This window comes from Cupressus sempervirens, chromosome 2 (genome assembly GCF_028749045.1).
Source record: "Cupressus sempervirens isolate cs-2001-9-10 chromosome 2, ASM2874904v1, whole genome shotgun sequence".
Lineage (NCBI taxonomy): Eukaryota > Viridiplantae > Streptophyta > Pinopsida > Cupressales > Cupressaceae > Cupressus > Cupressus sempervirens.
The window spans coordinates 154127938-154150501 of NC_143119.1; the positions used below are offsets into that span (position 1 = coordinate 154127938).

General features: G+C 35.0%; 1 pseudogene; it reads left to right on the top strand.

Moving 5' to 3' along the window:
* The first annotated feature begins 6178 nt into the window (after nt 1–6178).
* LOC149571512 (putative LRR receptor-like serine/threonine-protein kinase At1g53420) lies at nt 6179–22109 on the top strand (annotated as a pseudogene).
* Nucleotides 22110–22564: the final 455 nt, after the last annotated feature.

The window sequence follows — 22564 nt, forward strand, 5'->3', positions numbered from 1 at the left end:
GGGATATATGTCGCCATTTAATGGGTCAAAGAGGGTCATAGGTCACCCTATGACCCCCTTTGACCCATAATACCCATTCGAATATGTCCCTAGGGGTCCTAGGACCCCTAGAGACATATGTCATCGTTTAATGGGTCAAAGGGGGTCATAGGTCACCCTATGACCCCATTTGACCCATATGTACGATTCAAATATGTCCCTAGGGGTCCTAAGACCCCTATGGACATATGTCGTCGTTTAATGGGTCAAAGAGGGTCATAGGTCACCCTATGACCCCCTTTGACCCATATGAACGATTCGAATATGTCCCTAGGGGTCCGAGGACCCCTAGGGACATATGTCGTCGTTTAATGGGTCAAAGAGGGTCATAGGTCACACTATGACCCTCTTTGACCCATATGAACGATTCAAATATGTCCCTAGGGGTCTGAGGATGCCTAGGGACATATGTCATTGTTTAATGGGTCAAAGAGGGTCATAGGTTACCCTATGACCCCATTTGACCCATATTACCCATTCGAATATGTCCCTAGGGGTCCTAGGACCCCTAGGGACATATGTCATCGTTTAATGGGTCAAAGGGGGTCATAGGTCACCCTATGACCCCCTTTCACCCTATGACCCCCTTTGACCCATATGAACAATTCGAATATGTCTTATACCGTCGTTTAATGAGTCAGAGAGGGTCATAGGTCACCCTATGACCCCCTTTGACCCATATTACCCATTCGAATATGTCCCTAGGGGTCCTATGACGTCAAAGAGGGTCATAGGTCACCCTATTACCCCCTTTGACTCATATGAACGATTGGAATATGTCCCTAGGGGTCCTAGGACCCCTAGGGACATATGTCGTCGTTTAATGGGTCAAAGAGGGTCGTAGGTCGCCCTATGACCCCCTTTGACCCATATTACCCATTCGAATATGTCCCTAGAGGTCCTAGGACCCCTAGGGACATATGTCGTCGTTTAATGGGTCAAAGGGGGTCATAGGTCACCCTATGACCCCCTTTGACCCATATGAATGATTCGACTATGTCCTTGGGGGTCCTAGGACCCCTAGGGACATATGTCGTCATTTAATGGGTCAAAGAGGGTCGTAGGTCACCCTATGACCCCCTTTGACCCATATGAACGATTCGACTATGTCCCTAGGGGTCCTAGGACCCCTAGGGACATATGTCATCGTTTAATGGGTCAAAGAGGGTCATAGGTCACCCTATGACCCCCTTTGACCCATAATACCCATTCGAATATGTCCCTAGGGGTCCTAGGACCCCTAGAGACATATGTCATCGTTTAATGGGTCAAAGGGGGTCATAGAGTGACCTATGACCCCCTTTGACCGATATGAACGATTCGACTATGTCCCTGGAGGTCCTAGGGACATATGTCATCCTTTAATGGGTCGAAGGGACATGTCCCTAGGGGTCCTAGGACCCCTAGAGGCATATATTGTCGTTTAATGGGTCAAAGAGGGTTATAGGTCACCCTATGACCCCCTTTGACTCTTATATATTAATAATATACATATATATTAATAATATACATATATATATATATATATACATATACATATACATATTACATTATTATATTTAATGAAAATATTACGTTATTATATAAATATATTAGTAACATACATATTAATATAATAATATTTATAATATATATTATATTTAATAAAAATATTACGTTGTTATATAAATATTATATTATTATACATATTAATATAATAATATATAATACGTATTTTATATATATATAAATTACGTTATTATAATTAGTAATAATAATAATAATATATATTATATTTATAGATTGTAATAAGATTAACATAAGATATTATTATATATTACTAAATTATATCTTGTATGTTTACATTACGTTATTATATATATATATATATATAATATATTAAAATATGCCTTTACATATTAATATAAGTGAAATAATTTAAAAATAAAAAATTAGAACTTTTAAATCGAATTTCCTTCCAAAATTTGAAGATTTTTGGAATTTGACTACCGAGCCATATTGGATATCCGATCAGGCTTGGTATTTACCAAGCCTGCTCGGTCAACCCCAAAGACGTGTTTATAGAGAGTTTTAGTGATACTCAGACTTCGGGTAGCCATCTGACAATGTTATTTTGATCGAAATTGAATGAAACGAAATGGGTTTTTTAATATCGCTCTCTATATTCCATCAATATAATTTTTGTCAAATTCTGAGTTCGATAAGTATTTATTAGTTAATTATCAATGAAGATTATTGTAACGTGTTGATTGACATACTGAATGAAAAATAGCTATAACTTTCAAATGGTATAACATTTTTTAAATCTAAAAGTTGCGTCACATTCTATACTTCGCCTAGTATAAGAAAAAAAAAAAAAAAAATTTGATCAAATTTTCTATTAGTTAGGGTGGTCAGACACGGGACTTTTTTTAATCCAAAAATTTTTTGGTAGAAAATTCATATTTAATTATTTATTTGGAATAAAAATATCAAAAAATATGCGTCACATCCAAGCATGAGTCTAGTTTTCATATCTATAATTATATTAAAAAAATATTATGATTTGATTTTGATTAAGGTGGTCAGACATACACCTACTTTTTATTTTCGCCCTGAAATTTTCTTAGTACTGCATTAAAATTCAAACTTTTGACCAATCAATTATTTTTTTCTCCTGATAAGGCCTAGTAGTTTAGAAACTACATTCAATTTTCTACAAATTATTTTCTTACAACTTTTTGATATAAAGTCCATAACCACTTCAAAATTATGTGTCAAGTTGACATAAACCTGATTTGTTGATTTTTCACTGCCACTTAAGGCCATAGTTTGGTACACCATGATCTTGCACATACCCATATATATATATATATATATATATATATATATATATATATATATATATATATATATATAAAATTATACATATTAATATAATAATATATAATACATATTATATTTAATGAAAATATTATGTTATTATATATATATATATATTAATAACATACATATTAATATAATAATATATAATACGTATTTTATATATATATATATAAATTACGTTATTATATTTAGTAAAAATAATAATAATATAAATTATATTTATAGATTGTAATAAGATTAACATAATATATTATTATATATTGCTAGATTATATCTTATATCTTTACATTACGTTTATATATATATATATATATATATATATATATATATATATATATATATATATATATATATATATATATACGTCTTTACATAGTAATATAAGTGAAATAATTTATAAATAATAAGCTATGATGTTTAAACCCAATTTTTCCTCCAAAATGGGTTGGGATTTTGAATTTGCCACTCGCAACATATCAGATATCAGATTTATAATCAGATATCCGATATAACCCAGTCAACCCAAAAGACGTGTTTGAAGAGGGTTTTAGTGATACTCAGACTTCGGGTAGCCATTTGACAATGTTATTTTGATCGAAATTGAATAAAACGAAAAGGGTTTTTTAATATCGCTCTCTAGATTCCATCAATATAATTTCTATTAAATTCTGAGTTCGATAAACATTTATTAGTTAATTATCAATTAAGATAATTGTAAAGTGTTGATTGACATACTGATTGAAAAATAGCTATAACTTTCAAACGGTATAACATTTTTTAAATCTAAAAGTTGCATCACATTCTATACTTTAGCTAGTATAAGAAAAAAAAAATTAAATTTGGTAAAATTTTCTATTAGTTAGGGTGGTCAGACATGTGACTTTTTTTTTCGAAAAAGTTTTGATAAAAAATTCATATTTAATTATTTATTTGGAATAAAAATACCAAAAAATATGTGTCACATCCGAGCATGAGTCTACTTTTCATATCTATAATTATATTAAAAAAATATTACGATTTGATTTTGATTAAGGTGGTCAGACATACACCTACTTTTTATTTTCGCCCTGAAATTTTCTTAGTACTGCATTAAAATTCAAACTTTTGACCAATTAATTATTTTTTTCCCCTGATAAGGCCTAGTAGTTTAGAAACTACATTCAATTTCTTACAGATTATTTTTTTACAAATTTTTGATATAAAGTCCATAACCACTTCAAAATTATGTGTCAAGTTGACATAAACTTGATTTGCTGATTTTTCACTGCCACTTAAAGCCATAGTTGGGTACAACATGATCCTGCACATACCCAGTCCTATATACCTTAGTTTTTATTAAATACAAATACAAGAACTCCACGACTTAACCTTTGATTCAAATATGGTCACTTTCCCTAATGTTGTTGATGCTATCTTGCCAAATGGAATTTTCAGTCACTATGATCATCCTCGTATAGCACAATTGTGTGAGAAAGCTGGTTTATATATGCACGCACTTCAGTTAGGTGATTCGTTGGGAATACACTTGAGCTTTAATATAGATTGAATATTTTGTATGAAATATTGTCTATATGAATTTTTGTGGAAATTTTTTTAGGTTTACTCCATTTTTCCTTATGTCAAATGGTTTCTTAGGAAATATTTATGAATCATTAATATTGTAAGTTTGGTTATAACACTATACAGAGTTGCCTAATATCAAATGTGTCATTGTCAACATCCACGCTATTGAGCCACAAGTCTGTGAAACATCCTGTGCTCTTGAAATTGAATAGAAACTATCAATTCCCTTACTGATTCCAGAACTTTTCAGGCCTTTGTCGAGTTCTTTGGGACCCTTTCTAGAGAGTGGGCATTGGAGTGCATGAAAGATCTCCTCCTTGGTAAAGTGGTGGATAGTGGCCCCAATGACCACATTTTCATCTATTACTCTGACCATTGAGGACCTAGAGTACTTGGTGAGTAACTACATTTGTTTAAAATTCTAATTACTATCTTTAATTGTCTTTAGTGGAATTTTCAAATTGCCAATGAAGATGATATGTATCTTTCTCCTTTGAACTTGGGGATGATAGCATCTTACTACTATATTAGCTATACCGCCATTGAACTCTTCAGCTCAAAAGCTATATGAAATAATGTGGGGGGAGAAATAGAAAGATTGGATGAGGCCATATGGGAGAAACCAATCTTGAAGCACTTGAGATGGTTCACAATACTCCTGATATGCTTCCATCAATGCATGTCATTTATAATATATACTTCTTTGAATACTGTCTCTCGCTGGGGTATTGTCTGCAACTTTATGCACTTTTTTATTGGTTTGACCCTGTGAGAGTGACCTCTTTTTTCCGCCCACCTAATGGTATTCTGTTAGAGTCTGTGGTAGGAGGTAGAAAAACATTTATCCCGCCTTCTGAACTATGGTGCACTTCATTTTGAAACATTCTAGGCATGCCTGCCTTCAACGCTCATGAGAGAGAATTCCCACTTGAGAAATTCCATCAACTATCATTTAGTGAGAACCTTCGAGGCTGCCATGGCTACTGCATTCCATCTAAGTGCATGCTACTGCCAGAAAATTTTTCTCTATCCTTCATTCCTAACCCCCATCTGACTTCTACCTTCTCTAACCAAAGTCAAGGTGAACAGAATATTGTCAAAGTAGAAAGATTTTGTTTGAAGAAAATATTTATAATGATTAGTCTGCATTTAATCTACAGGTTGGAGATCTTAAAGGAATATTTGGACTTTTAATGGTCCAGATACATGTGTTACGTACAAAATTTGGTGTCTTGGACATGTCATATGGAGGTGGAACAGGCAAGTTCTTTAACTTAGGAACCATGCTGTGGGTGACATTTTCTTAATGTATGGTGGTATTCTTTCTTTTAATATTTTATAAATGTGTCATTAGTTATATATTGCTTGTTGTGAGAGAAATTTGTTATGTTGGTAAGAGCTGATATTTTGGCATCTGCAATCTTGGCTCTTCTATATATTTCTTTACTTGACTAATCTGAGTTTTTCATATTATGAAGCCAACACAGCACTTATATATCACCATGGGAAGGTACTTGCACTTTCAGAGGCAGGTAAGCCTTGTAATACTTTCTCTTTCTTCCCTCTGCCGTTACAGTATTTCTGATTGGTTAAGCCAGGGAGCAGAACCTATTCGATCTGGTGATCCTCTGAATATAATAAAAGTGATTGAATAAAATTTTAATACCTAGTGCTATGTCTTATTACCATGTAACAGTGCATAAAACACACAATGGTGAAATCTTCAAAATTTGAAAGCATATATGGATACAGCTTGAAATCTATTTTTAATTCCTTAATCTCCACAACTGATGCCATTCACAGCTGCACAGAAATTTACAGCAGTATGTGACAATCTTTCTATCTTCTAGCAGAGTTCAAACCTCATATTCCCAAGAATACTCAGACTATTAATATAGCTATAATTATTGTTGGAGTAGTGCGGGGCCTGGGAACTTTGCTAATTATATCTTTAATATTTATCAAGAAAACAAAAAAGTGGGAAAGCATACTCTACTCTGTTAGAAGGGACAAAGGTGATCTTCAAAACTGATACTACCTGATTCCATCAATGATTTTACTTCATGACTTATTTCTCATTTGTTGAATTCTTCCTGTATCTGGTTGGAGGTTTAGCAGAATTAAAGAAGATGACAGGCAATTATTACAGCTTAAAGTTGATGAAACGTGCAACACATAACTTTGATCCCAAAAATAAGATAGGCGAGGGCGGGTTCGGTGCAGTTTATAAGGTATATTTATATACACCCTAAAACCTGAAACACATGCATAACGTTTATATCGGTGCTTCACAGCGAAGTATGAAAAACTTATTATACTATTGTGTAGGGCATACTACCAGGTGGGAAAAAAGTAGCAATAAAGCAACTGTCACATCTCTCAAAATAGGGGAATTATGAATTTCTGACTGAAGTAAGCACAATATCTGCAGTGTAACATCCAAATCTTGTTAAACTTTATGGTTGCTGTGTAGATGGAGGAGAGCTTCTCCTGGTATACGAATACATGGAAAATGGCAACCTTGCTCAAGCTTTATTTGGTAAAGCCATCCTATATCTATGACCAATTCCATGACAAATAAAATCCACTGTTCATTTTTTATGAACTAATAAGTCATATCATACAGTAAATGGGACCTGATTTTATTTCTTGTATTCTTATTATGATTCTTAGATCCTGGTGAGGGTAAAGTCAAACTAGATTGGCCCACAAGGTACAGAATTTGCCTAGGAATTGCACGAGCGATTGCATATCTTCATGACGAGTCACTTCTAAGAATTATAAGAATTATGCATAGAGACATCAAACCTACAAATATTCTTCTAGATAAACAACTGCATCCCAAAGTGGCAGATTTTGGGTTGGCTAGGCTCTTTGATGAAGGAAGTACTCATGTCAGCACAAGGATTGCCAGAACCATGTAATCTAATAAATAACTATGTTTTTTAATTTATTTTACTCCAAAATTTACTTTCCAGGATGCTGACATTTTTTCATCCTAAATCTTCAGTGGGTATATGGCTTCAGAGTATGCTTTGAAAGGGCATCTCTCAGACAAGTCAGATGTTTACAGCTTTTGGAGTTGTTGTGCTCGAAATTGTGAGTGGAAGAACCCACAGACATAAACTTGGAAGAAGAAAGAAGTTATCTTCTTGAATGGGTAACAGTCCATATTCAAACTATATTTATGTATAATATAGTGCCAGGTGTTTCAATGCAACTCAATAATATCATTTAATATCTGGCTTGCTAACACAGGCTTGGCAATTATATGAGGAAAAGAAGACTTTGCAATTGGTAGATGTAAACCTATTACAATCAGGATACAACGAAGAAGAGGTGGTAAGAATGATTAATGTGGGTCTATTGTGCACCCAAGAGAACCCTAGTGCAAGGCCTTGTATGTCCACAATTCTTGAAATCATGAAGGGTGGCATAGCAACGCCTGCTCCACAGTCTCAACCAGGGTATCTCAATCAGTGGCTAGCTTGGGAGCTGGCTGCTGGAAAGCACCATATTCAGGCACAATCCTCAGCAACAAGTCAGAGCTCAGGCTCAGGCCAGAAAGGATCTGGAAAAGGCAGCTATTGAGTGTAGAGAAGAAAAGCTTCAAAGTCAAATCATAAGAACTGCTTCTGCCAATTATAGATCATGATTATGACTAATATACTCAACACTGTACTAACTAGTTAAGCAGATTCTCCAATGCTCTCATTCATCTTTACTGTGGCTATGTACTTATTGTTTTTAGATTAATGAAAGACGATGAACTTTTGTCCGCAGCTAATACTGCCTAAAATCTGACGATCAACTGACAAACGCACTAGTCAAACTATTGATTATATGTTTGGTAAATCTAAACCTGTACATGTTGATATAAACTTGCTTTCTTCACTTCTTTTGAGACTAATGCATATAGCTTAAACAACAAAGCATGGCAAGACCAATATTTAACATTTCTTTGGTGCATGTTAAGCCACACCCAAAGATTGATCCAAATACAAGTAGCAGAACAAGTTCTGTTTTGATAGTTAAAACTTAATGCAGTTAAGAATGTTCAAGTAAGCTATAGGCTATTTTAGAACAAAAAAGAAGAATCAAATAACTGTAATGCACAAAGATGATCCAATCACAATAGCAGAACATGTTCGAATTTTATAGTTAATGTAATTATTCGTAAAGGATGTTTGAGAAAGCTATAGACTGCTTTAAAATATAGATCTATGTGCCTGATCACTTTTTCCATTATGTGCAGGAGAAATGTTTACATTTGGCTACCAACATACTCCTCCCTATGCTACTTATTGAGTTGTCATGAAGGACAGAATAATGCTTGATCCAGTTCCCATAATGCTTTCAAAGCCTTGTGAGAAATATTAAAAATTTCAATCACAAAAAACAACCTAACCCTAAAACTTGCTCGGGAGCAACTATTACCGAGCAAAAATTTTGCTCGGTAACCAAAGAGAATAGGCGGTAGGAGAGTTTACCGAGTTGGCTCAGTAAATGAAAGACACATAACTCGATAACCAAAGGATACCGAGTGAGCTCGGTAGACAAAGAGATTACCGAGTGAACTCGGTAGACAATGTGATTACCGAGTGAACTCGATAGATGAGGGCACCGAGTGTAAACTTATAACGTGAATGTTTCCACCATTAAAAACCAGAGACTCAAAGCTTCAAACTTTCAAATGAACTTTCCAAAATGCAATGAATAGAAGAAGGACAATAATGGATTCAAGTATGCCTGCTTACTTTCTATTCAACTCTGATTCAAACTATTACAAATCTGGGAGCATTCGGCTTCAACCAGAAAAACTCTAAAATAACCCTAAACTTTAAACTTCAAACTTTTAGCCTTAATGGCTGCATACAATAATACCTAGAGCAATCACTGCTTCAACAAGTTGAAAGCAATAAACTACTGACTTACAAAACGGCAGGAAGAAGCACGTGCATCTGCAAGCACGAAAATGATTCCTTCTGTCTCTGTGACAGCTGATCTACTGATCACCTTTTGCTTTCTTTCTCTGCTTTGCAACTTTTCTGCTCTACTGAACTCTCCTAGTCTCAACTTACTTATCGAATGAATGATAAAACATTCCTTTTGTCTTCAGCAAAATTATTTTCCCTCTCATTTTTCAATTTCAAAATCTCACCTGCCCATAATAAATTTTTTGAACATTCAGGGTGGTAGGTGGGCATTTGGCTCTAGGGACAAACGAACATCTGCATTAAATATTCCAACACTCCCCCTTTGTCCTGAGCCAAAAAAACAAGGATCACTGCTGATCCAAATCAACTACACCAAGACTCTCTCTTAGGTATACAAAACTTCCAATGCCTAATGGCTTGGTAAAAATGTGTGCTAGTTGCTGGTCAGACTTACAAAATTCTATTTTGATATCCTCATTCTCCACCAACTCTCTGACGAAGTGATATCTGATCTCTATGTGTTTGCTTCTCCCATGGAAGACTGGATTCTTGGACAATGCAATAGACGAGATATTGTCACAATAAATTGTGGTTCCATCCTCTTGCCTTTCATTCAAATCTATCAAGATCCTCCTTAGCCAAATAGCCTGACATGTTGCTGCATTTGCTGCTATATATTCAGCCTCTGCTATAGATTGAGCAACAATGGGTTGCTTCTTGGATGCCCATGAAATTGCACCCGATCCCATATGAAACATATATCCGGAAGTGCTCTTCCTATCATCTAAACTTCCAACCCAATCACTATCTGTGTAACTCACCAACTTAAAATCATCATTTGCAGTATACAAGATTCCAAATCCCTTGGTACCTTTCACATACCTTAGGATCCTTTTTCCCGCTTGCCAATGGGAATCCTTTGGTGTTTCCATAAATCTAGAAATTAGACTTACTACATGCATTAGGTCTGGCCGAGTTGCAGTCAAATACATAAGACTTCCAACCATACTCTTGTATAGTGTTGGATCCACTCTCTTGCTAGAGTCTTCTTTGCTCAACTTCAGACCTACTGCTGTTGGTGTGGGGGTTGCCTTGCTATTCTGCATTTTAAATCTCTCCAAGATCTGCCTTGCATATTTCTCTTGAGAGATGAAGATGCCATCATGCATTTGTTTTACTTCTATGCCTAGAAAGTACTTCAAGAGACCTAGGTCTGTCATTTCAAATTCACTTTTCATGACCTCTTTGAACTCACCAATTAGAGCCTTGTCATTTCCAGTAAAAATCAAATCATCTATATACAAAACAACAATCAAAACATTTTCATTTGCTGCCTTGATGTAGAGAGTGGGCTCACCATTGCTTTTGCTAAATCCATTGCTCATCAAATATGAGTCAATCCTACTGTACCATGCTCTTGGAGCTTGTTTGAGCCCATAAAGAGCTCTCTTCAATCTATATACCTTGTTCTCTTCACCTGCAACTTCATAACCAGGTGGCTGCTCCACATACACTTCTTCTTTCAATACACCATTAAGGAAGGCGGACTTCACATCCATTTGATATACCTTCCATTTGTGCTGAGCTGCAATTTCTATGACAGCATGCATGGTTTTCATTCTTGCAACAAGGGCATAAGTCTCATCATAATCTCTGCCATACTGCTGTTTGTAGCCCTTGACTACCAGCCTTGCCTTATGCTATCAATCTTGCCTTCAGCATTACATTTGGTCTTATAGACCCATTTCACTCCAATCACTTGCTTCTTGGGAGGCAATTTAGTTAGCTCCCATGTCTCATTCCTTTCTATGGCATCTATTTCCTCATCCATGGCATTACACCTTTTCCTCTTCTTAATAGCTTCCTCAAAATATATTGGATCACTATGAGAAAATAATGCAAAATTAACACTCTCATCATAATCTTCATACCTTTCATCTTGGTATATCTCCCTAAGACTCTTGGTCTTTCTTGGTAACAGGGAGGAGAGTGTGGGATTAGAATCTTCGTTGCTGCTGCTTGGCCCTGACACTCGGTCATTCCTAGAGGAGCTCGGTAATGACTGAGGCTGCTTGCCTTTTCTTCTATCTGCTCCTTCTTCTTGTTGTTCATCAGCATCCTCTTCAGTCATAATTGGCACTTTACTTGAAGTGCTTGGTGATTCATCAATTTGTCCATACCAAGACTGATTTTCAAGAAATTCCACATCTCTTGAAAGCATCATCTTGTTATTCAATGGGTCATACAATCTGTATGCCTTTGATTCTGGGTTGTACCCTGTGAAAATGCATTTCACACCTTTGTCATCAAATTTATGCCTTTGCTCTTTAGGCACATGTGCATATGCAACACATCCAAACACCCTTAGGTGTTCGACTGTCCATCTTCTTTGTGACCATGCTTCCATTGGAATTCTGTCATGGACTGCCTTTGTAGGACACCTATTAATTAGGTAAACTGTTGTTGCCACAGCCTCTCCCCAAAATTCAGTTGGGAGACCTTTCTCTTTCATCATGCTCCTTGCCATTTCAACAATGGTCCTGTTCTTTCTTTCAGCCACTCCATTCTGCTGTGGTGTATAGCTGGTTGTGAGCTCTTTCTTTATGCCATGTTTCCTGCAAAAATTTACAAAAGAATTGGAGGTATACTCCCCTCCTCTATCTGGTCTGAGGACTTTGATATAATGTCCACATTCTCTTTCAGCCTGGGCTTTAAATTCTACAAATTTATCAAATGCTTCAGATTTATTCTTTAAGAAATACACCCATGTCCTACGACTGAAATTATCAATGAATGTCATGAAATAAGTACTCCCCCCAATGGAAGTAACTTGCATAGGATCGACTAGGTCGGTATGCACTAACTCTAATGGATATCTAGCCCTCCTAGAATTTTTAGAATGAAAGGGAAGCCTATGTTGCTTACCCAAAATACAAGCCTCACACTTGTCACAAGAATTTCCTACACATGGAAAACCTTCTACCATTCTTTTATTTGACAATAAATTTAAACCAGCATAGCCAAGATGACCATACCTGAGGTGCCATAGCCACTAGGGGTCTTCAATTACACTCTTTGGAGCTGATTGTGTGGGAGGTGCAACACAAGCTTGAGATGAGAAACATGTCTCAATCCTCAAGGGAAACATTCTGTTCTTTGTCATTTGAACTGCTGCAAGTAGGTTCTTGCTCCCATCCTTTTCTTGAATGACACACATGTCATTCTCCATCAACACTTTGTATCCATTTTGAATGAGCTAACCAATGCTCATCAAATTGTGCTTCATACCAGGGGCGAAATACACATTTTGTATTTTCCTTTTCTCACCTTTCTTGGTGCGGACCATAATAGATCCTTTGCCCACAACTGTTAGGGTTTCATTATTACCCATCTTAGTTTCTGATTTGAAACTCTTGTCAATGAATGAAAACAAGGTTTCATTACCACTCATGTGGTTGCTACATCCACTGTCGAGGTACCAAACCTCAAGGCTTCCTTCTTCACCAACATTACACATGATGAAGGTAGTGTTTTCACCTACCATATTCACATCAGCCACATTTGCTTGTCCTGACTGATCTTTCTGCTTCTTCTAGCATTCATTTGCATAATGCCCATATTTATGATAGTAGTAGCATTCTACATTACTCTTATTTGAGTTGTAGTTTTTCTTACTTCCTCTTGAAGTAGTGTGTGAGGTACTTGCTCCATCTGCTCTTCATGAGCTCTCTACTGTAACATTTCTTTGTCCTCCATTACCTCAGCCTCTGCCTCTGGAGTTTCTGCCTGAGCCATTTCTTCCTCTCCCCCTTTCTCTTGGATTTGATTGAGCCTTGAATGCTTGCTCTTGGGTAGAAGAAGATGTGGATCGATTGATCCTATACTCATGGGTTTGAAGAGAACACATCAACTCATCCATTGTCAAAGTAGTGAGGTCTTTTGCCTCCTCTATGGTCATGACCAAATGGTCATATTTATGAGGTAAACTCCTCAATATCTTCTCCACTATCCTCTACTCTTGATAGTCTTCTCCATTTGACTTCAGTTGGTTAATCACATTGGAGGTCCTTGAACTGAAGTCTGCAACTAATTCATTCTCCTTCATCTGAAGGTTCTCAAACTCCCTCCTTATATTCTATAGCTTTACAGTATGGACTTTATCAGTCCCCTTGAAGTTCGTCTCAAGGATATCCCATGCTTCTTTTACATAATTTGCTGCTGCAATCTTTGGGAATATTGTCTTTGTCATTACTGCTTGAATCAAACTTAATGCCTTAGCATCCTTCCTCCTTGACTCTTTCAAATGAGTCTTCTATGCATTTGTGAGGGCAGCATACTGAATTGGATCAGTCACATCATTGAATCCATTGACCACAAACTCCCACAAATCATTTGCTACCATAATGGTTTTCATCTTCTTTGCCCATGTATCATAGTTTTGCCCATTAAAGGATGTTGGTTGCTGCCATATCTTTCCTGCATCTCCTGCCATGATAAATATCCCAAGAAAACAAATGCCCTAACTCACTATGGATGTGGGACCTCAAAGCTCTGATACCATGTGAGAAATATTAAAAATTTCAATCACAAAAAACAACCTAACCCTAAAACTTGCTCGGGAGCAACTATTATCGAGCAAAAATTTTGATCGGTAATCAAAGAGAATAGGCAGGAGGAGAGTTTACCGAGTTGCCTCGATAAATGAAAGACACATAACTCGGTAACCAAAGGATATCGAGTGAGCTCAGTAGACAAAGAGATTACCGAGTGAACTTGGTAGACAAAGTGATTACTGAGTGAACTCGGTAGACAATGTGATTATCGAGTGAACTCGGTAGATGAGGCCACCGAGTGTAAACTTATAACGTGAATGTTTCCACCATTAAAAACCAGAGACTCAAAGCTTCAAACTTTCAAATGAACTTTCCAAAATGCAATGAATAGAAGAAGGACAATAATGGATTCAAGTATGCCTGCTTACTTTCTATTCAACTCTGATTCAAACTATTACAAATCTGGGAGCATTCGGCTTCAACCAGAAAAACCCTAAAATAACCCTAAACTTTAAACTTCAAACTTTTAGCCTTAATGGCTGCATACAATAATACCTAGAGCAATCACTGCTTCAACATGTTGAAAGCAATAAACTACTGACTTACAAAATGGCAGGAAGAAGCACGTGCATCTGCAAGCACGACAACGATTCCTTTTGTCTCTGCGACAGCTGATCTGTTGATCACCTTTTGCTTTCTTTCTCTGCTCTGCAACTTTTCTGCTCTACTGAACTCTCTCTATCTCAACTTACTTATCGAATGAATGATAAAACATTCCTTTTGTCTTCAGCAAAATTATTTTCCCTCTCATTTTTCGATTTCAAAATCTCACCTGCCCGTAATAAATTTTTTGAACGTTAAGGGTGGTAGGTGGGCGTTTGGCTCCAAGGACAAACGAACATCTGCATTAAATATTCCAACAAGCCTGTCATGATGCATGACTTTGCAATAACTGATAGCTATGCAATTTTGATCGATCTTCCTCTCTATTTTGCCCCAAAAGTATTTTTATTTCAGAGTAGTCTTATATCATTACCTTGCTGTTTGAAGAGTATGGAGAAGTTATTGGAAACTATTTGAACTCAAATAATTCAGCTATATGAATAATGTATTTAAAGCCTTAGAACTTTAGATCCTTTTTGTTCTTCATAAAGAAAATATAGGATAGAGGTTGTCTATACATCTCTCCAGAATAAATCAAATTTATCAATTTTACTTGTTGCTATCTCAAGATATGGTGGAGGATGGGAAATTCATTATTTCTTACAATACTATAGTGAAAGCACGTTTTGGTATACTGCCTTGATATGCCAAAAATGATCTTCAGATGAGATGGTTTGAGCTACCAAACTGCTACATCTTTCGTAATGGTAATGTTAAGACACAACTAAGCATAATTATTTTAGCATTGTCTTGATAACTTATAGACTATTTTGTCTTAAGTTTCCTTCAAGACTCATTTTTCCTCCCATTTTTTAATGTTATATTTAATAAACTTACATTTTTCTCTTTTACAACTAGCAGTGGATAAGTTCGTATTACTATTGTCAGTTTTATGACTATCCTACATAGGTTGCTCAATCACTCTGAAAACAAGCTGAGATATCTCTTAGGAGTCTTATATATCTTTGATTTTGTCTCAATTTCTAGTCAATCTTATTGAGTTGAATATAAGGTTGATTGGGAAATATCTAATTCTACTTTATGATTGAAAATGCATGTAGAAAACAGCATTATGTGTATGGTACTACACTAGATTCAGTAGCTAAGGTCAAGGGACTCGTAAAGTTTGATCTTCAAGGAGAACCTAAGGCAGGAAAGTTTCAGATTGAAGTTGGAGGCAATATGCTAGGGGTTTTTAATTGACTTTGGACTTGGAAGATTTGGTTTTGAGGCAATATTTATACCCAAGGATTCTGGGTTAGATCTAGAGGAGGACGATGGTTACTTGATTTGTTTTGTTCATGATGACAACACTGGGTATGGTTCTAGCTTACACTCAATTTTTTTGAGTCCTGAGTTGTCTTATATTTTTCTCTAGAGATGATAAGAAGAAACTTATATTTATGTGAAGGCTAGTGTCTCTCAAATACATGATGAATAGGTTGTCTAGTACATGCCACTATTTCAAAAGATATAGTCTTTAATAAAATGGTTCAGAATAATAACAATACCATAGCCAATACTAAAACTAGGATCAGGATAAATCATAGTATTTACTATTAATCACTCTAGAATTAGCAGGTGACATGTCAGGAAAAAATTGATTATGTTAGAGAAATCAGTAGTTATGAGATGATCAATCCAGAGGAAACAGTTGAGAGCTTAGAGTGACACAATTTTCAGATGATCATATGAAATGAAATGGGCATGCAAGTAGAAAGAAACTAGAAAGACATTGTGCACAGATGAAGGCATGAAATGGATGGTTTTGGAACACTTAGCACAGACACTTAGCATTCAATACATATCATCATTCGAGATCAAATGGGTGTGTGGGATTATACGCACAATGAACAATAAAGGAGGGAATTGAACCCTTCCTGAAGCTCACACTTGTTGAGGTCCACTTCATCAATGGCCCTTCCTATGAATTTTTTGTCTAAAACCTTTCTAATGAGATAATGTTTTAGACAACAATTTCATAGGAAGGGCCATTGCTGAAGTGGATCTCAACAAGTGTGAGCCTCAGGAAGGGTTCAATTCCCTCCTTTATTGTTCACTGTGCATATAATCCCACACACCCATTTGATCTTGAATGATGATATATACTGAATGCTGAGTGCTCCAAAACCATCCATTTCATGCCTTCATCTGTACACAATGTCCTTCTAGTTTCTTTCTACGCACACAACCATTTCATTTCATATGATCATCTAAAAATTGTATCACGCTAAGCTCTTAACTGTTTCCTCTTGATTGATCATCTCATAACTGTTGATTTCTCAAAAAAAAAATTGACTAAGTATTGGTCGAAATTTCGACCAATGCTTGGGGGTTTTCTACCAAGCATTGGTCGAAATTTCAACCAATGCTTGGCAATTTTCCACCAAGCATTGGTCAAAATTTTGACCAATGTTTGGAAGTTTTCCACCAAGCATTAGATTTAATATTTGGAAGTGTTTCCACACTTACTTCCTTTTATATACCACTAATTTGCATAGAAAAAAAATGATGAACACAAGAAAAATACAAGAGGTGCCAATGCCTAAGACTTCGAGTTATAATAACCTCAGGGATTGGGTCCCCCAAATGTGATTCGATGGCTCATAACTCTAGTCAAAAGCATTTACCAATAAAAAAATCAATGAAATAAAAATTACATTTAATTTAACATTAAATATTTATAATTTTATATAATAAATTTATATATTATATTTAGTTACTATAATTCTAAATATTAAATATATAATATAGTTAATATTTAAATATGTATTATATGTGAAAACTATTATATGTTTTAATTATATTGAATTATTTTAATATCTATATATAGAATAAACTATTCGAAATAATCTATATAGTTGAGATATTAATTCTATATAAGATATATATAAATGTTAAATATATAATATATCCAATATAACATATATAATGTTTAATTAAAAAACTATGACCCATTAATTACTATTTTAAAATGTTGTATGATAAATTTTCAATTTCTCTTGATTTAATTAGCTGATAGGCTTTTCCTCTAGAGTTGCCTCTAGCTGAAAATTGATGCATGCCAGAAAGCTATGACCAATAAATGGTTTTAGACAGTTGTTAATTGGTTTTAGGTAGTCATAAAACTTCTATGAATAGAGGAAGAAATCTCTCTGATTTGATTGCAAATGAAGTGGCTTTCATGAGAAAAATAGACTAAAGGTCTTTTTCAGGAGGCTTGGAAAGAGTAATGGGAAGAGTGCAATATTCAGAACAAATCGGGGCATTTTCAGTATGATCTAGTAGTTATGTGCTTAATTTTGAGGATGGATATTTAGTTGAGGATAAACATTCACCACACTAATTTTCTACCAGGTTTGCAACCCCTCTAGTTAAGCCACGGGAAACCCCACAGTCCTAAAATGTAGAATGAATTTGTTGTTATTTATGATTGTTTGTTTTGAAGGATACCGTATATACCCTATTCTCGTTCCTTCTTTTAGAGATACTTCTATTTATCTTGCATTTTTTCCTGCCCATGGAAACAAACACGTGTTTATGCATATATTTGAAATATGTTTATGGATTTTAGATTTTAGGCATTAATGATATATTTCAAGCTTAAAATTTGTTTGCAATATCAAACTTTGGCCTTTTCTTTCCCTCTGTAATTTTTAGCAACATTGTCCTTATAAAATCTTGCACAAAATATTTCTGAAGTTATAGATCCCATGTTAGATAAAATGATTTTTAAACATCTGATTGACAAGATTTTAAGGTCATAAAATCATGGTATCATCCTCAAAACACATCATTTGGTTTATTGTCAGTAAGTCTTGTACTTGCTATTCATTTTCTTCACTATTAGAAGTTCGAGCATTGAAGCCAACAATAATATCCAATTTAAGTTAATAATAAGTGTGTTTTTCATAGGTATAGATTGAGATTTGATAGTAGATATCAATTTATTCTTTTTCAATTGAAACTAATGGTGTCATCGCCTCTATAGTTGGCTCACTAATTTTTTTCTTTAGAGTATAGATGGAAAATTTAGGCCTTATCAACATGAACACATAACTTTTTCTATTTTCCCTTTCAAATTTAGATTGTTAATAATGAAATCATTTTTAACATTTTCCCACTTATTTGACTATGATCAATTGTTGTAACAAATCTTGATTATTTATATTCTTGTTATCCTTCAAATTTTATGTGTTTCTTAGTTTGTTTTCATATCATTGTTGTAAAGATGGAGGATCCATAGAATTTTATTTTCCCATAAATCATATCAATTTTTTTAATAGTATTGAGCATTTCAATTGTATTCATTTTCATTCAAATTATGAACTTTGTAGATGATGAAATTTTAATTGGTTCCTATTAACCATCTTTGAAAATATTTAGAAAAGAATTAGACTAGTGATAAATAGAAAGTTGTTCTTTAGATCCATTATTTAAATACACACAAAGAAGTTCAAATTGTTTTGAGAAAAAATAGTCATGCAACTTCCTCTAGCTTATATAAGGAGCTTAAAGATAGTCCCTCATAGGATGGTTTTATCTAAGTAATACAAATTATTTTTTAGTATTAACTTCTCATCCATAACAAATGTCCTTGTTGGAAGTCTATTGGAAAGTAAGATATTGAGAGGGTGGGTGAAATAGGATATATAAAAATTCTATCACTTGAAAAAAAAAATGCATTCACCATTAAACCATCTCATATCAACATCATAGAACCATATAACCATAAATTGAAATAGGTCCAACTATTCATCACATCCATAAACATGAAAGTAAATGTAAATACATAATACAAAATATTTGGTTACTCAAAAACACTCCAAGGTGAAGATAAAAATTGGGTGGGGATGACACCCACAAATCTTCACTACTGCATTAATAAAGTGTGCTTGTTAAGGCTACAATGTTTGATTACTTCTGGTAATCTACCTTGTGAGGGGTCTGCCATACTAAGAGCTTACAAGACTTATTCAGTCTACCTTGATTAAAGGGTGTGAACTTAAAACTAAGTAAAAAATTTGTTAGGAGATTTGAATAGGCGTCTTAGGGCCACTCTATTAAGAGATATACCTTGATTCACATGCTAGAATGTATTAGTACTCGATCCTTTGGTTAGCACTCTGATGCTAGATTACAAATCTCCTCTTTCCAATTCTAATATGATCTCCTATCTAATAAAGTTTGATCTATCATTCACTACTAGGTTTCTCTACTTGGTCTTTTCTTCTAACCATCAAACATAGCCTCTTTTACACTTACACTTGTCTCTTCACTCTCTTTCACACACTTTGATTTAGGGTTTAAACCCACCTAAATAACCAACTAGAGAAGATTCCAGATCATAATCAATGGTCTAGATTTCTTACTTTTTCCACTTATTCCTTTCATTTTTCTAATTGGTCACACTGCTTTTATAGGGATTGATGACTTCTAACAAAAAAAAAAAAAACCTTGGCTATCTCCACAACTTTAAATTGTGTATAAAAGTCAGCCAAAATAGTTTATATAAGTGTTTGCACCATTCGAAAAACCTATACCAAAATTGGTTTACTTAGTACTTGAATACCCTAACACTTAGTCATAACTAATACTCGTGTTGTCATTCAACTTTTGAATGCTCAACACTAATTGTGTGATTCGACATGAACTAACTCTGTTTAGCTTGGTCTTTGCTAATTTCTAACTTACTTGGCATACACTGTCACACAATACATACTGGGGTGCTCAAAAATCTAAGACTTACTAAGCTCAAACTAAAATGTAAACATGTCTAGAATCATTCAGCCTTCATTGGGTAGCTCGGTTACAATGATGATCGACCAACTTTGCCTAGGAAATGAGTAAGTGTTTGATACTAATAGGAAAAATGACTTGGAGATCAACAATATCCCCCTTTGACATTAGTGGAAAAAATACTTTATCATGACTAATCATTCCATACCTTCAATCTTTAGCTGATTTTCCTTTGTGACATATGCTTATTCTTCTAATTTCCCTTATGTATGTATGTGTGTGTGTGTGTGTGTGTGTGTGTGTGTGTGTGTGTAAATATAAGTAAACCATTTGGACCCAACTTCAACAAAACCAAGGATGGTTTCCTACTCTTTAGGCTCTACAAAACTAAGGTGGGTATACATAAGGGATAATTCATCAGGATATTGTTGCCTTAGATTCTTGCGTGGTTATTCTTCTCTAAGGTGTAGAGGAGAGAGGTGTAACCCCTTTCTTCAGATTTCACTTAACCTTAGGATCTACAATTACTATTTTCTTTTGTTTTGGTGCCTATGACTTGACAACCAACAACTATTTTCCTTTTGATCCATCAAAATATCCATCTAAGATAGTTTCAAAGTTCTCTCCTAATTTCTCAATGTAACCATTGATTTGCTCAATTATAGGTCTAGATTTATCCCACACTATCTCCTATTGTAGGAAATAAATTTTGTACATAAAAGAATATGTACATCAATAGTGAGCCAAACTTACAGGAAGTGTTCTTAGCCTTTCTGATGGCTCCAAGATTTTTTGCTAATTGGATCAATTGTAGCTCGACAAGATTTTAGCTATGATCCTTCTTCACAATTTTGTAGCCCAAATCTACTGCTACACATGGTACACTATTTAGTTGACTAGCCTAATAGAATTTATGGGAAATCATGCAAAATGCAAAAATAATAAAAAGATCCTTAATGCCATCAATAGACATTCCTCAACCATTCCATTTGGCCTTTGTTTTCTCCTCTATCACATTTCTGGATAGGCATTGCACAGTCTTTACATGATATATGGTAGGGTAGCTAGTCACTTGATGAACAATTTCTTTGGTTATCTTGACTTAGCCCATTCTCTAGTCCCATCTTCATGTCATGTACCCTGTTGCTGTTTAAAACTATTGAAGCAACAAAATGTTCAATACCAAAATGATAACACTAATATAACCTAAGGATTAGCCAATTCCCATTAACAATTTATTACATAAGTAAACCATTTGGACCCACCTTCAACAAAACCAAGGATGGTTTCCTACTCTTTAGATTTTACAAAACTAAGGCGGGTATACCTAAGGGATAATTCACCAGAATATTGCTGCATGAGACTTAATTTAGTTTCATTCTGATTCTCATCCTCTATCCCTGTCACATGTGCAATTTATCCATTTGTTGATACTCTCTGATTCATATATATCCCTCATGCTAGGCTCTTTGATGAAGGAAGTACTCATGTCAGCACAAGGATTGCCAGAACCATGTAATCTAAAAAATAACTATGTTTTTAAATTTATTTCACTCCAAAATTTACTTTCCAGGATGCTGACATTTTTTCATCCTAAATCTTCAGTGGGTATATGGCTTCAGAGTATGCTTTGAAAGGGCATCTCTCAGACAAGTCAGATGTTTACAGCTTTGGAGTTGTTGTGCTCGAAATTGTGAGTGGAAGAACCCACAGACATAAACTTGGAAGAAGAAAGAAGTTATCTTCTTGAATGGGTAACAGTCCATATTCAAACTATATTTATGTATAATATAGTGCAAGGTGTTTCAATGCAACTCAATAATATCATTTAATATCTGGCTTGCTAACACAGGCTTGGCAATTATATGAGGAAAAGAAGACTTTGCAATTGGTAGATGTAAACATATTACAATCAGGATACAACGAAGAAGAGGTGGTAAGAATGATTAATGTGGGTCTATTGTGCACCCAAGAGAACCCTAGTGCAAGGCCTTGTATGTCCACAATTCTTGAAATCATGAAGGGTGGCATAGCAACGCCTGCTCCACAGTCTCAACCAGGGTATCTCAATCAGTGGCTAGCTTGGGAGCTGGCTGCTGGAAAGCACCATATTCAGGCACAATCCTCAGCAACAAGTCAGAGCTCAGGCTCAGGCCAGAAAGGATCTGGAAAAGACAGCTATTGAGTGTTGAGAAGAAAAGCTTC